Source organism: Echinops telfairi, unplaced genomic scaffold (assembly GCF_000313985.2).
Source record: "Echinops telfairi isolate 266 unplaced genomic scaffold, ASM31398v2 ScPeMD7_7400;HRSCAF=8409, whole genome shotgun sequence".
In the NCBI taxonomy this organism is placed as follows: domain Eukaryota; kingdom Metazoa; phylum Chordata; class Mammalia; order Afrosoricida; family Tenrecidae; genus Echinops; species Echinops telfairi.
Window position 1 is genome coordinate 40,526,254 of NW_022111300.1, and position 16,545 is coordinate 40,542,798.

General features: G+C 44.6%; 1 long non-coding RNA gene and 1 pseudogene across 1 annotated transcript in view; one reads left to right on the top strand and one right to left on the bottom strand.

The window, feature by feature from the left end:
• Nucleotides 1-2,442: 2,442 nt before the first annotated feature.
• On the top strand, nt 2,443-2,923 carry LOC101649706 (annotated as a pseudogene).
• Nucleotides 2,924-8,440: 5,517 nt separating this feature from the next.
• The window catches only part of LOC123522399, a 44,910-nt gene continuing 36,805 nt past the window's right edge, over nt 8,441-16,545 (bottom strand). The window contains exon 2 of the long non-coding RNA XR_006680665.1: nt 8,441-8,787. This is a non-coding gene — a long non-coding RNA (uncharacterized LOC123522399). The remainder of the gene's footprint in view (nt 8,788-16,545) is intronic.

A 16,545-nucleotide genomic window follows, 5' to 3' on the forward strand; every position in this document is an offset into this window, starting at 1 on the left:
CCGCGCCCTTCCGGCCATCGCCCCGCCCCAGGGGCGCGCGGGGCGCCAAGGCCCGTTGGGCTCTGAGTCACTGGTGGATGAATGGCCACGTGACTGATTGCTCCAAATAAGGTTAACTGCCTTCATTATGTGATTTTACCTACATTCAAACCCTCCCTCCAACTAATGAATAAAGTACATGTCACTTTATGTTTACTAATCTAGCTATTCATTTGGTTGAACAATATCCTCTTTAATGACGCTTTAAGGAGGCTTGGTGGTGCTGTGGGTTAAGCGTTGGCGTGCTAATCAAAAGGTCAGCGGTGCAAGCCCACCAAGTGCTCAGAGGAAGAAAGATGAGGCTGTCTGCTTCTGTAAAGAGTCCCAGTCTCAGAAACCTTCTATAGGATTTCTATGAGTTGCATCAACGACAGCAGGTTTTGATGATAGTATAAATGGTTAATGGTGTAATCAGGAGAGACCGGTCCCTGGGGGAAAAAAAACAAAAACGTGATGCTTGGTAGAGAATCAGGGAGAAAGAGGAAGCCTCTCAATGGGCTAGTTTGACACAGCGACAAGAATGGGCTCAAAGATCACCACTGTGAGACTGGCTCAGGACCAGGCATTGTTTCATTCTTGACGCGTGTTACACAGCGTGTTACACACAGGGTCACTCTGTGTTGAAACTGCCCTGACAGCACCTAAAACTGCCCTGACAGCACCTAACAACCACAAGAATAACCTGAGTGGTCTGCGCTTGGTTTCTAATGGAAAGGTTGGTGGTTCAACCAGATCTGAATATAGGTGATACCCTGCTGGCTGTGGTGGATACTTTCCCAGGAGGAAATGCTCAAAAGTAAACAGGTTACCAGGAAGAAAAGAACAGGTTAATGACAGCCACTGTATGCAGTATCACCTGTGACACTAACTCATATCCTAAGGCAGAGTGCGGAGCTTCTGGTAAGCTGAGGAATTCACTGTGTCTCACGGCCTAACCAGCTTGGGGAGTGGTCTCAAAGATTAGCACTGCATTCCGAAGGGTTTTCAATGGTTTACATTTTATGTACGGCTCTGGAGCAGTGCAAATTCTTTGCTCTCTGCTACTCACCAAAAAAGGAGACCTGGTGCCACAGTGTTATTCATTGGGCTGCTAACTGCAAGGTCAGCAGTTCGAAAACACCAGCAGCTCCTCAGGAGAACGGCATGGCTTTCTGCTTCCTTACTTTCCAAGTTACAGTCTTGGAAACGCAGAGACAGTTCCACCCCGTCCTTTGGACTCCCTATGAGTCGTCATCAATTCGATGGCAGTGAGCTGTTTTGAGTCTCGCCGAAAGGTCAGTGTGGTTTAAACCCACGCAGCAGCACTGTCAAGGTAAGCCTGGTGACCTGCTTGTTTCCACACCAAGGTTAGAGGTCCCTGGGTGGCACAAGTAGCTGAAAGGTTGGTGGTTCCAATCCACCCAGAGGTGCCTCCAAAGCTAGGCCTAGCACTCTGCTTCAGGGAGGTCACGGTTTTGAACGCTCTGTGGAGCAGTTCTGCTATGCACACTTGGACACTCCATGAGTCAGAATCAACCCAAGGCAGCTAATGCCGCCGCCGCAAAGACTGACTTAACGGCTCCGAGGGAAAGAATGAGGAAAATGTCTAATTGGATATCCTCCAGGGCCTGCCTTCAGAGCCTAAAGCTCGGGATTGTCTAGCACTTCCAGAACTTTCGAAGGCTATAAAGAGGAAAATAATAATTCCTTCCAGTCACACTGGATTCGCCTCAGATTTTGCTTAAAATGACCAGAATCTCTAAATCCTTCTGCGATTTACCAGATTCCTGAGAGCTTTTCTGCATTCATCTTCCTTGCCTAACACAGAGACCAAAAATGCCTTTCGACATGATCAATACGCTCTGACCCTCAAATACTCTGTGATGTTGAAAGGTCAATTTAAACCACTGTCCCAAGCCTTTGAGAATCTGTCTGGAATTCATTTGGGTCAGCCAGCTCCTTATGCAGTGTGCTTTTCAAGGTCATGACAGATGAAGAAAACTAAGGTAACTTAGTTTTCTATGTGTGTTTAGCACGCATAGAAAAGTGCTATGGAGGGCATCCCCATGACAAGAGAGGATGGCTTTTTGAGATCCTTGCCTTAGAGCAGTGATTCTCAACCTGTGGGTCTCAACCCCTTTGGGGGTCAAACAACAACCTTTTCACGGGGGTCACCCAATTCATAACAGTAGCTCAAAATTACAGATATGAAATAGCAATGAAAATAATTTTATGGTTGGGGGGTCACCACAATATAAGGAACTGTATTAAAGGGTCTTGGCATTAGGAAGGTTGAGAACTACTGCTTTAGAGCAAGAGAAACAGTCCTGATGCAGGCTCCAGGCCTCTTCTGTGTGGGCACTAGAGCCAGGAGCTGTTTTGTAGAAAACTCTGGAATGTGCCCCTGGAGGCACAAGAGAGCACATGCTCCAAATGAGTTATTACAACCTGGTGCTCTCGCTGCAGTTCCTACTGCTGACCTATGACCTTTGTCCATTCCTTCTCCAGGAGCTCCTCGGAATGGCTCCCATCATCCAGCTCATCCTCTTCATCCTCCAGGGTGTTGCAAATCCTCTTCAACATCATTATCATTTTCTTCATGTTCTTCAACACCTTCGTCTTCCAGGCAGGCTGGTCAACCTTCTGCTTCCTAAGTTCAAAGGCACCTTCCGCCCCTCCTGACAGTGGATGTCAGGAGCGAACTTCTGACAGTGTACTTCGCTCTCAACATCTCCCATCACATCTGGGTCATGAACTTACGCTGGAAAAACCCCAACCGCTTCGTTTGGACCGATGGATTACAAGCACTGTGTTTCAGAGACTAGCTGCCGTGCTGTACTGCTACTTGTGCGAGCGGAGGGCTGTGCGACTGGGGGATCCATGCTTCAACCAGGGCTCGATCTGACGGGGCAAGGAGTGCCTGCAAGGCCGAAGGTGACCTCTTCCGATCACTGGGACTGACGCTCTTCCTTCCACTTGCGGTTGGGAAGCCAAGGTCGGCTTGCTAGGACGCGCGTAGGCCTGTGTGGTCAGCATTCTGGAAGGAAGGGCCTCCTTCTTGCATATTCAAGTGTTCTTGTCCCTCCTGCCTACCTCAGCCCCTTCCCCATCTCACCCCCTCCCCCTTCCATCCTCTTCTCAGCACCTCTGACTTCCGGGAGCTCTGTGGCCTTCCTTCAGTGTGTGTGGACAGGAGAACTTCCTGGGCCTGTCTTCCAGGCACCGCCTACTCATGGCTGAATGGGCCCAGAGTGAGGCTCCTTAGTCCTGACTGACCTCACCGCCAACTCTTAGATTGTATACCCAAGGTACTTGTTTTTCACATTTTCTAAATAAGGAATAAATGGATTTTTTTTTCTCCACCAAGGAAAATAGAAAAAAGAAAGAAATGTGCTATGGAAATTCAAGATAATACATTATGAATTGTTTGGAAGACTGAAAAACAAAAAGTGACATTTATCTGACTCATAATATACTATGTTGGGTTACTGTGTCTCTAGTTCCTAAAAGTTGAAGGCCACGTTTAATATATATAATATTAATATAAAATAATAGAAATGTTATCCCATTTGCCTACACGATATATGCAGCCAGACCCCAGCTTATACATACAGCTTGATTATCTCTCAGCTCCACCTTAAAAACAAAACAAAAACTCACACCCATTGCTTTTAAGTGGATCCGGCTCATGGTGACCTTGTGTGCAGAGTAGAACCAAGCTTCATGCCGTTTTCCATGGTTGTGATCTTTCAGCAAGAGATCATCAGGCCTTTCTTCCACACTGTCTCTCGTAGAGTTCCAAACTCCAAACGATAAAGCACGAAAAGGATTCCTGAGCTTGGATTTCTCAAGGCCCTGGATCAACTGTTAAATTTTCTTCCAGGAGATTCATCTAGAAATGTGTCCAGCAAAGAGCTGGAGATTCATGTCAGGATCCCAGGAGAGCATTCATTACTGTACATGTGCATTTAGCAGTCCTATTGTGAGCACAGCTTATGCTTAAAAAGGAAAGAGCACTAAGAACGGAATCTTAAGGTTCAGGTGAATGAATATAAATACCAAAAGAAAAATCAAGAGAGAAGGGAGAGAGATCAAAGCTGAAGTAAGAGAGAGGAGTTTATGTTCACATCTGATTGGGATGAAAGGGTCGAGATGAACAAAGAACTCAATCAAATGAGACATGACATCATTTAGCAAATTTTTACCTTTCCTGGTTGTGTCTAGCAGCTCTTGTGGCATAATGGTTTACAGGATGGACTACTTACCACCAGGTCGTCCACAGTTCAAGCCCACCAGCTGCACCACAGGAGAAAGATGAGGCTGTCTGCTCCGGTACAGATTTACAACCTTGGAAACCCTGTGTAGGGTCACCGTGCGTCAAAAGCAAGTCAATGGCAGTGAGTTTGTGGAGGAAGTAGTGTCTAACAAGATGATATATCAAATGATAGAATGGATGCGAAAACATGCTTAAAGGAATAAATCAATATGAAGTTAAGGTAATTACTTTGACTTCTACTACCAAAATCCATTTGCTAAAGCCCAGTAGACATACTTCATTCAGTGTCCCCTCTGTTGAGAACGATCTCATCAATCATGTTCAAAAGCTTTTTTGGTCACACTTGAATTTTTTGTATTTATTTTTTGCTGTGATACCATAAAGCGAAGTAGAAGGGGAAAAAAAACCAAAAACAATCGTAGCACTTATTTGTCCTTCCACTCAAAGAAGAAAGCAATCCAATTAAGGAAAGCAGATTGAATTTCCGCGGGGACTGGATTGAGACCCTAAATGTATTGCGAACAGATGCTAAACATTTAAGAAGCAGGCCCCTGTTTCCTTTAAAACACTTGACAAATGATAAACGTTTCAGAATTCCCTGAAAAACGCACTTTCCCAGGGTAGCATAGCAACATTGTTGTGGCAAGCAGTAAAGTTGTGACCGAACCTCTTACTTTTATCTGACGAGGGACAAGCTCTTCAAAGAAGAAAAGGTGAAGGAACTACCGAACAAGAAAGCATGACCAGCACGTCTGAAATCAGATCTACCAAGCAAACAAGAGGGATATAACGAACTAGGCGGAGGAACCCCAGTGGCACAGTGGTTAAGTGTTCAGTTGCTGGCTGGCTGCTAGCCAACAGGTCAGCTGTTCAAACCCACCAGCCATCCCACAGGGGAATGAGGTGGCAATCTGCTGCCATAAGGATTTAGAACTTTAGAAACCCTCTGGTTTCTTTAGAAACAGCTCTTACGGATAAGAATTGATGTGTGTGGACTGTGGTGCTGGCAAAAATAGATAGATAGATAGATAGATAGATAGATAGATAGATAGATAGATAGATAGATAGATAGATAGATAGAGATAGAGAGAGATATGCTAGAGATAGAGATATATAGAAAGTGCCACGGACTCCTAAAAGGATAAACAAATCTGTCTTGGAAGAACTACCGCGAGAACCCTCCTTAGAAGCAGAGATGGTGAGACTCTGTCTCACATCCTTTGGACATGCTGTCAGGAGAGACCAGTCCCTGGAGAAGGGCGTCCTGCTTGGGAACACAGAAGTGCAGCGAATAAGAGGAAGGTCTTCAAGGAGGCAGTTAGCACAGAGGCTGCCTCAGTGGGTTCAGGCGCAGAAACCATCGTGAGAACGGTGCAGGGCGGGGCAGTGTTTTCCTCTGCTGCAGGTAAAGTTGCTAGGGGTGGGGAGCAGCTCGATGGCGCCCACAGAGAAAAACACCCTGGGCAGCTCTATTCTGCCCTCCAGGAGCACCACGCGTCAGACTCGACCCAATGGCAGTAGGTGTAGTTTGGGTGTCCCTTCCTCCCAGGTATTAAAAAGCAAGTGCTGACACTTTGTTCTTTACAATAGTTCTCCCTGGGTTGGCGGGTCAAGCTGGGGTGAAACCATCAAAGACAAAGTAGCATGAGAGGAAAATAAAAAGATGTTCTTAGGGACTTTTAACAAAGGAAAAGAGGAGCAGCCCAGGGTATGAAACCTAAATGAACTTTGGGACATCGTGTCTGATTGGGAGAGCTGCAGCTTTTCTTCACGAATATATCCTTTGAGTCATCAGATGGGATCAAATAGCCAATAAAATAAAGGTTTTACCGATGGAATTTCTCCTTGAGGCTTTCCAATGAGAATATTTGCCTCCATTTCCCTCTCTTACGGAGTCCAAACAGTAGGAGGGGGCTTCAGGAAGTGCCTGGGAAAACGGAATGAAGAGAGAGTGGAATGTTTCTGAGAACTTGTGGAAGCCCCCTCCTGTGGGTAGAATGTGTGCGGACTTTACACAGCGAAGCCAAAGGAAACATCTTCTAGCTCTAATTAGTTGTATGATTCACGGACTTGGCTCCACCTCTCGGCACTTAATTCCCAACGAAAATGAAATATCTGTCGGAAGGCCGAGGGATACTTTCATGTCTATGCCATATAAAGATATATTTTTTACTGTTATTATTACCTTCCACTTGGCATGACTATAAAAGAATTTTGCACTGTATCCTTGAAACTAAAAAGTGAAGCATTCATTACAATAAAAGGCAAGAGAAAACAGGGAGCGGTAAATTTTGAAGTCATAGAAATTATAAGAAGATGAGTTTTGCATTTGGAAAATCTCTGCGAGCTCTTCGATGGTTGTTAGGTGTCTCGGGATCAGTGCTGCGTTGTATCAACCTTGCAGACAACAGAACACTGACACGCTCCTTAGGCAGCTTCACTGTGTCAATCCATCTTGTTGAGGGTACCAAAAATGGTGTGTGTGTGTTTTCCCCTGGGGCTGGTCCTTCCTGATCACAGGCTTGAAATACGTGAGATAAAGTCCTTGTTTTCTTTGCTCCCAAAGAGCATTCTGGCTACACGTGTTTCAAGCCACATCGGTCTGTTCTGATAATCCTTGGTACATTGAACATTCTTCACCAGGACCAAAATTCAAATGCATCACTACTTTTGCGGTCTCCCTTATTCATTGTCCAACTGTCTCAAGGTGATTGAAAATACTATGGCTTGTGTCAGGCACTTTGGCCCTCAAAGTGACATTCTTGATCTTTAACCCTTAGGGACCTTTTTTTGCAGCAGGTTTCTTTGCTGTGGCTTCCATGAGCGTCACTTGTAAATCCCAATACACAGAAATCTTTGACAGCCTCAATCTTTGCTTGTGTATCCTGGTGTTGTCTATTGGTCTAATTTTGGAGATTCGTGTGTGTGTGTGTGTGTGCCTATGTGTTGTGTGTGTCTATATGTGTGTGTTCTTTGAAGTACCAGTGGCATAGCTTCCACCATTATACCAACATGCATACCACCAGTGTGACAGACTGTGGGATGAATCAACCAAAAACCCAAATTTGGGGGGACATGGGAAACTAATCACAATTAGTATAATGAAGAAACTGTTCTAAAACCAATTGTGGAGATTATTGTACAACTCTTCTTGATGTGATTGAACTCTTGAATTGTATATATGAATTATATGCCAGTAAACTTGTCAAAACCTCACTGCCATTGAGTCAATTTCAGCTCAGAGTGATAGTATAGGACTGAGTAGAGCTGCCCACGTGGGTTCCCAAGACTTAGTTCTTTAAGGAGTAGAAAGCCTCATCTTTCTACAGTGAACTGGCTGGTGGGTTTGAACTCAACATTTAGCCCCTTACACCACTAGGGCTCCTGCCAAATGACTGGAGCTGTTACATTAGCCACAGTAAATATTTGGGATGAATGGATGGAGAGATGCTCACTTGACTTGTTGTTGGGTGCCCTTGAGTTACTTGTCGTCCAGAATGACCTCATGCAACAGCGTAGAACTGCCCTATAGAGTTTTCCAGGCTGTAATCCTAATCATCACGAAATGGATCACCAAGGGTTTGAATTGCCGAGCTGAACAGTTACACCCCTACATCTCTTCCTTAAAAAGCATACAAACAAACAAACACAATGCTACCCGGAGAAAGAAAATGAATGCTATGTTTCAGACCTTTAAAATACCATTTGTTTTAGTTCTCCAATGCTATTATAGCACAAGAGGATGGATTTAACAAAGAGGAATTTGTTTCCTCATCGTTTAGGAGACTAACAGTTCAAATTCAAGGTGCCAGCTCTGTGTCAGCTTTAGAGGAAGAGCCTTGTCTCTCCAACATCTGTGGGCCCGAGTGCCTTGGTGAGCTCCACACGTTTTGGCATCACTCTCCCCCTGGGTTTGGAAGCTTCTTAGTCAGGACTGTTGATCCAAAGGATTCTGCTCTGGGCTCTTCTTTCCGGAGGGCAACCAGATCCCTCTGCTCTCTGCTCAATGTTTAATGTCGCTCATATCTCAAAAAAGATCAACTCTAAATACAACCAACCCAATTGTATCAGGAATACTTAGCATAGCTGCCTCCAATCCTGCCTCATTCGTATCAGAGGAAATCACTTTACACCGAGGACCATGGCTTAGGCTTAGGCAAGTTGGCATATATTTGGGAGAGATACAATGCAATCCATAATATTTCATCCTTTGGTCCCCACAAATCTATGTCTTTGCCATTTGTATAAACCAGTCAATATCTAAACTGTGATTCTAAACTTCCGTTCAGTTTGCTAGACACCACAGTGCTGGACAACTTCCATTGGAGTTGATTCAATAGCACCAACAGGAGAAGTGAGAAGATACTGTAGCTGTCATTCACAAGAGAGACAGAGTGGTAATGGTAAATCAGAACCAGATCTCACTGAAGAACTTCTTTTTCCCCACTCTGTGCAAGCCTCTCATCCCCTTGCTCTCTTGGACAGTCGGCACTCTGGAAGACAAAAAGGAACACATTTTCCAGGTGGTAAGGTAGAACTGGAACCCAAGTTTTATCAACTATTTCCAATCTGTCCTACTTTCTCTGGCACATTCCACTTGGGATTTGCTGTCAGAGAAGCCCTGGTGATTCAGTGCTTAAGCTCTCACTGGTAACCAAAAGGTCAATGGTTCAAACCCAATGGCTCAGCTGGAGACAAGATCCAGTGGTCAGCTCTGGTAGAGTACAGCCCACCTAGGAAATTTGATGGGGTAGGTTTACTGTCCTCTAGGGTGGCCTTCCGTTGGAGTTGATTCAATAGCACCAACAGTAACAATTTGCTGTTAACCTCAGATTAGAAAACCCCTGTTTCCACCCACACCACGTGCAAGCACGTTTTACTGATCAATTCCAACTTGCCCATTTATTGTACTTGATATAGTATCACTGAAAGAGCCCTGGTGGTGAATTGATTACACACTGAGCTGATCCACAATGTCAACAGTTCCAAACCATCAGCAACTCCTCAGAAGGAAAACGGGGCTTTCTACTCCTGTAAAGAGTTACAGTCTCAGAAGCTAACAGGGGCAGTTCTACCCTGTCCTACAGGGTCCCTATGAGACAGCATTGGCTGGATGGTAGTGCGTTTGGTTTGAGATGTTGGTCTATAGGGTGGTTATGAATCGGGATTGACTCGATGGTAGTGATGCAGAAGGAGCACTGATAGCAAAGTGGGCTTCTCAGTGAATTCTAAAAGCAAAAGGCAGCATCCGGCTCCACCAGTGGCTCTGCGGGAGAAAGAGGCGGCTTCTGTTCCTAAGAAGATTGACAGCCCCAGAAGACCAACAGGCACTTCTCTGTCCCGTAGGGTCACTGTGAGCGAGAGTCAATTTGGGAGCAATGAGTTGGATTTTTTTACATTGTAATTAGCTATCTGTCCTTCTTCCCTTTCTCCCCGACACCATTGCCTGGTACTGTGCCTGATATACAGGAAGCGTTTATTAGCTATCTGTTGAGCAAATGGATTCCTAGCTTTTAAAAAGTGTGTGTTACCAAAATAAGGGCCAGCATAGATTTCTTCTCAATAGAAGTACATAATTACCTGGGGTATATAAGATAAATCTAATCATCCATCTGGTCTTAGAAAGTTGAACAGGGATCCAGGCCCCAAGAGATCCTTATCAATACATTTGATGTCATGTTTATTTAAAAATGAGACGACTTGTAATGAAGAGCATGTGTAATGTTTGATTTTGAAGTCTCTTCTATGGCTTTGGAAAATAACGCTAACTGCTCATAAATTACTTAAATTTCTGCAGCATCTCTATCATAAAGATATCATCGCAAATGATGCTCTGCTAAAAGAGAAACCCTGGGTCCACACATTTATCTACACTTATGTTTCTATTCAGTTGACCTCAAGTAGCCAGAGTCCCTCTCCCCAGGAGTCTCTGATATGATACTTCGAGAGAGAGGCACACATTTCTGTTCAGGTCTCTCTGCTTCCCGGTACTCTGCAATCCTACTCACAGTTATTCTCAGAAGGATTTCCTCTTGACATTGTGAATCTCTCCTTTACCCCTAATCTGTGCAGCTTTTGGCATATTTTAAAGACATAATAGCGAGCCTGTGACTTGACCTCATGATCGCTGTCAGAGGTCAGGTCAGAGCTGGAGCTCTGGGGGTTTAGTGGGTATCCATTGGGATGCTAACTGTGGATGGTCAGCAGGTTGAAAACACGGTTGCTCTGTAAGAGAAAGACAGGGCTTTCAATTCCCATAAAGAGTTCCAGTCTCAGAAACCCACAGGTGCAATTCTGCCCTGCCCTATGGGATCCCTATGAGTCCACATTGACTTGATGGCAGTGAGTTTGTTTTGATTTTGTTTTTAAAAGAAAAGGAGAATGTGACCTGAGTGGCATTACCCATGCCCCTCCTGAGTCCTGCCTTCAACATGGACCTGGTTTCTGGCATTGCAACAGGCATCTTGCAACTGCAAGTTGCATCTGCAACTGTTCAGCTGAGCAAGGGCAATGCCCTAAGAGCACATAGAGCAGGAAGCTGGAGTGCCCGCATGGCATCATTAAGCAGCTGAACACAGCCCACCCACAGACTTCTTACCTGAGAAATTAACCCGTTTCTGGATGGAGTCATTGTTGGGTTTGGGGATACCGTCAGCAGAAGGCATGCCTGGATGAAGCATGGAAATCAGCCAACTTCCCATCTGAAGACCCTTAAGGGATCTTAAGGGACCCTAAAGAGAGAGAGAAGGTGCCAGGACTGGCACTGTCTCCTTCCCCTTTCCTGCCTTTTCCCCATCGTTACTTTGGTATTGACCTTGTCTCCATAACCCCAGGCTTGATCAGGCCAGATGTCGGTTTCATCTCCATAACAGGACCACAACAACGAGGCTACCATCTTCTGCCATCCGTGAATTTACCTTATAATGTTCTCGCTAGACTCCTCCACACCAATAGCCTATGTAGTCTGAACCCACATCCACAGTGTTTTCTGATCAGATCACCCCATTCTCAGGTTCTTCCAGTGCCTTCTCTGCCCCGTAATCAGATAAAGTCCTCCAACTGATTGCATTTCAAATGCTTCCGAAGGTTGGCCTAAGCCCCTGACTGGGTTTCTTCCTATATTATTTCTTGCACTCTATATAGATTCACCCCCGATGACACTCCTGAATTCTTTTGCGTTTATCATCAGGTTCAAGGTGCATCCATGCCCTGCTTTTTGTGATTTGCATCATTGGTGAAATGAGTTTCTTTATGTAACCTTTTGCCTCAGTTCATTGGGAAAACAGCTTGAGAGATTCCTTCCTAATCTTTGAGGAGTTACCTTTGCCCAAATTTTCTACCCCAGAGACATGTAACTTCTGGCTCGGTTGATTGACATTTTCTGAGTAAACTGTCAACAACTTGCTGTTTGATACCTTTCGTCTGGCCCTGACCTGCAGCCTGTGCTGTGATTGGTCTATTTTACACACTTTACAGGGATTGGTTAGTATTGTGGACCATTCAAATGAGGTGACAATAGTCCACAGAGGAGATTGGTCCGTGGGTTGCCCTGCTGGGAGAACCAAGCCTTCAGCTGATCAACTCCTAGTTTTCTTAACTATGCAGCCTGTCCTAGAAAGAGTTCAAAAGGAAGAAAACAGAAAGGAGAAAAGACAGGAGGGACAAGAAGAGAGAAGATGCAGAGACAGCGGAGGCAAGCAGCCTCCTCAGAGAGCTGTTCCTCAAGTCAAGGACTGACACTGAGTTGCAGCCTGCTGATCCTGATCACCAGTTGAACTGTTACTTTCTCAATAAACCACTGTGAGCTCCGAGTGACCATCGCAACAAATTATCCAACACAGCAGAGGGGTAGAAAGTTCTGTGGGAGGGATGGCTGATGTCAGAACTGGTTTTTCCTTCACCTCACGGGAGCCAGCACTGGGTTGCTCTTCATGGTAATTTTCATCATCCCCTCTGAAGGAAGGCAAGGTCTGGCACCACCATCTTACGCACACCTGTCCTTTATTCTTTGAAGACATTCCGGGGAGGGAGGGGGGAAAATGAGGAGCTGATGCCAGGGGCTTAAGTGGAGAGCAAATGTTTTGAGAATGATGAGGGCAATGAATGTACAGATGTGCTTGATACAATGGATGTATCTATGGATTGCGATAAGGGTTGTATGAGACCCTAATAAAATGATTTTAAAAAAAAGACATTCCTAAAATCTTTCCTCATCCTGAAAACTTGCTACTTAGCAAGACATAGAAATTCCCATTTGAATCATTTCTGTCTAAAAGGTGCTGCTCTGAAGTGACTGGGAAAATCTTACCGTAGGTGGCAATGACATGTTGTGTTCATTTCTGACATACAATTCCACAGGGATTATTTCTATGAGAGATAGGGTTTTAACCTTGGGAGAAGCTGAAACAAAGAGACAGGAAACTCAGACATAGCAGATGGCACTGGAAAGGAGCCAGGAACATTAGTTAAAAGTTGACAGCCCACTGAGCTGAGAGACCACCAGCCTACGCCTACCAGCCAGTTCCCCATAACTTGTTTACCTCTTCAGAAAAAAAAAAAAAAAGAGTAGTCTTTAGGAAATTTTTCCTTCAAGAGAAAAAGAATTATTCAGACCCTACAAGAAATTCTTGTAGGTACTGGCCTATGAGAATCAGTATGTAAATACACCTGTACAACATCAGATCTCCCTAAAGCTAAGCGTAACTGAAGGCAAGGCCTGCCCATGTACACAGATGTTTCAAACAACTTTCTTCTGGGCTTCCTCTTAAATATTGGCACCCTACAATCTCCAGATATTTGAGAAAAGCCTGGAACATAGACAAACACAGTGAAAAACAATGGGGAAAAAATAATTTGGGAGAAATAGCAACTCAGATCTCAGGCAAGTTGGCAATCGTATGAGCTGCCACAAACGTTTGGCTTTCAGGGACTTTGGGACTTCAGAATTGCAGATAATGGAAGGTGAACTCCTACTACAGGAAAATAAAAATCAAACTCCACCACGGGGTGAATTCTGACTCACGGTGCCCCTACAGGACAGGGTAGAACTCCCCAGGTGGTTTTCTGGGACTGTAAGTCTTTATGGGAGTAGAAAGTCTATTGTGGGAGTGGCTGGTGGTTTCTAACTGCTGACCTTGTACTTAGCAGACCAATGCATAAGCCACTACTCCACCAGGGCTCTGTCTCACTACTGGAAGTAGTTTGAAAAGTAGAAGTGTGTTGCCTCTGAGATGGAAGAACAGAGCAATGAGGCAAGGGGATGTAAATTGCCTTTATAGAATTCTTATTATTATTTAGCGTTTTTGATTTGATAAAAATATAACAATGCTTTTCCATGTGAATAGTTGAGGGCTATCATGCATTGTCAAAAATTTCTTGCAGTACGCTGGTTCAGACCCTTACTCACAATCTCAAGACATGAAGGATAATTACCACCCTTTACTGAGTGCCAATTACATACCAGCTCTTGGGTTGGCACGTCTCATGCATGATATCTAATCACCACAAAACCAGGCAAAGTATATATTATTATCTCCAGTTTCCAGATGAAGAAACTAAGGTTAAGCTACCCATCAAAGTTTTCCCAGCAGGTACAGACTAAAAACAAAACCCAAACACAATGTTATGTTGTCGATTACGACTCACAGGAGTTAAACCTCTTAGAGTTAAGCCCTTTCGACGACACTTCGTGGTGAAATACAGCTTTCCTTTTATTTATCTATTACTTTTATTCTTTGCCACGTGGTTGTGAATTATTCCCAGATGGACTTTATGTCTAGCTGGGTCAGTGTTGTTGATTATGCTGTCGTTCCTTGGGTTGGGATTTATAGCGTGTCTGCCTTCCTCAGGTCCTGAATCTATACCTCCAAGCACTCTGTCAAATTGTTTTCTCTTCAATTAATCTAGTTTTAATGACTGCTTTTAGCAGTAACACGGAGCCTCAAGAAAGAAAATAAAAGTAACACTACGTGATAGCCCTGAACAGTTCACAGTATTCGTTTCCCAAGTCGGATTGCTTGATGTGGGTAGGAAGAAAGCACTAGTTGAAGAAGGTAGAGTGTCCAGAAAATTAGAGCTGCTGTAGGTTCTGTGTCAAAAGGATCTGCTATTAAAGTAGCAGCCATCTTTACTTCTAAGGAGGATTCTGGCTGTACTTCTTCCAAGACAGATTTGTTTGTTCTTCTGGCCATCCTGGTGTTTGCAAAATTGTTCACCCACGTTATAAATCAAGAGGATCCATTCAACTGATCCTAGATGACCTCACCAATTATTTAGGCAGGCCTTGAAGCAAGGAAGGGAACCAGTATAGAAAGTGACACGGGATGCCAGGCACGGGAGCGCTTGGGTGGAGCAGCAGGAAAGTGCTCACCTGTTAACCAAAAGATGGGTGGTTTGAATCTTTGCTCTACAGGATTGCTGTGAGTCAGAATGGACTCGATGGATTTGGATGTTTTTAGTGTGGGAATCTAGGATAATTTCAGGAAGTGAATAATGTAAGCTTAGATCATAATTGTGCATTTATGTGCCAAATGAGACAAGCAACTGGAAGGCAGAATAAACACACTTAATTAAATGAAATTGTAGTCAAAACAGTATTTGTGGGGGAGCAATGGGACCCAGGGTGTGACTAAGTAAAGGGGGGCATTGTAGAGCTTCAGAAGTCAAGGAATTATGGACTCATGTGCAGTAAAATCCATGTGCAAACCCCCACTTCACGGAAGGGTTGGGAGTGGGCTCCGGGGTCTTCTCTCTTCTCCCTGCCAAGCTGGATGCTCGCCAGAGTTCAAGGGTTTAGACACGAACATAGGAGGGCCTTAGTGAAAGTCTGTGTTTCCTGTAGGTGCCTCACTAGGTAGGTAGAGGTTGACCCCAGGAGAAAGGAAGGTCATTGAAATTGGCAAAAGATAAATGGGCTTGCTTTCATCTTTAGTCTCATGCAAAGCCTTGGTGGTGTAGTGATGATGAGTTGGGCAGCTAACTCCAAGGTCAGCAGTTTGAAACCACTAGCCACTCCTTGGGAGAAAAATGGGCTTTCTATTCCCATAAAGAGCTACAGTCTCAGAAACTCCCAGGGACAGTTCTACCCTGTTCTACAGGGTCACTATGAGTCATCATCTGCTGATGACCATGGGTTTGGTTTGGGTTTTAGTTTCCGGCAGAGGTTCCTAACTAAGGAAGGTTTTGTTCCCCCCCCACCCCCCCAGGGTATTTGGCAATGGCTGGAGACATTTTTGATGGTCACAACTGGAGGTCAGAACTCTGTACTACTGAAATCTCATGGGGAGAGGTCAGGGTTCTTGTTGAGATTTCTACATTGAGCAGGACAGCCTCTCACCACAAACTTACTGGACCAGCTCGGCAATAGGCCCAAGATTGGAACATCCTAGTTCAAAGACAACTCCTAATGACTCTTCCTCATCTTAGTATTTCAGAGAGATAGACAGAGACAGAGAGAAAGAGAGGGAGAGAGAGAGAGAAGGTAGTCATCCTCCCACCAATTCCAACTCACGGAGAACCCATGTATGTCCGACTGGTACTGTGCTCCTCAGGGTTTTCAACGGTTGCTGTTTTTAAGGGTCCCCAGGCCTTTCTGGCCAGGTACTGCTCAAGCACAGGCTGGACTCAAACACCGAAATGTATGGTGAGCTGCTGAGTACATTCTCCATTTGCCCCGCCCAGGGGCTCTTCTGCTTAGGCACTCGAGTGGCAATGAGGACTTGGTCTTTAGCAACGTGCCTTCGATAAGTAGAGGTGTGAAGAGAAAGGAGACCCGGAGAAAGAAGTTAGAGGGTTATGCTGCTTTTCACTATGGAAATCGACATCCCAAGGCTAAACAGTAAATGGAATGCATTTGCTACAAAAAGAAATTTAAGGGGAAAAATATATCAATACTTTTGTGGAGCTTGTGTACTGCCCTCGGATGAAAGGATAATGAGTCAGAAGTAATTTGCAAGGCCGAACACAAATCAGAACGTGTAGAAAGGCTTTGGGGGTGGTTGGAAGCATATAATTATGATATGCTGTTGTACAATGCACATGTCATGTGGTACTTAGTTATTAACTTGCATCCAAGGGTCTCAAATATTTTGCATAAACACAAAACAAAAAGAAACTTCAGTTGTCATGAAGAAATCTACTTCTCTCTCTTTCACACCAGAGGTGCCAGTTTCAAGCTTTCTCTGTGCAGCCCAATGGGAATTTACTGCATACCGTGTGTGTGTGTGTGTGTGTGTGTGTGTGTGTGTGTGTGT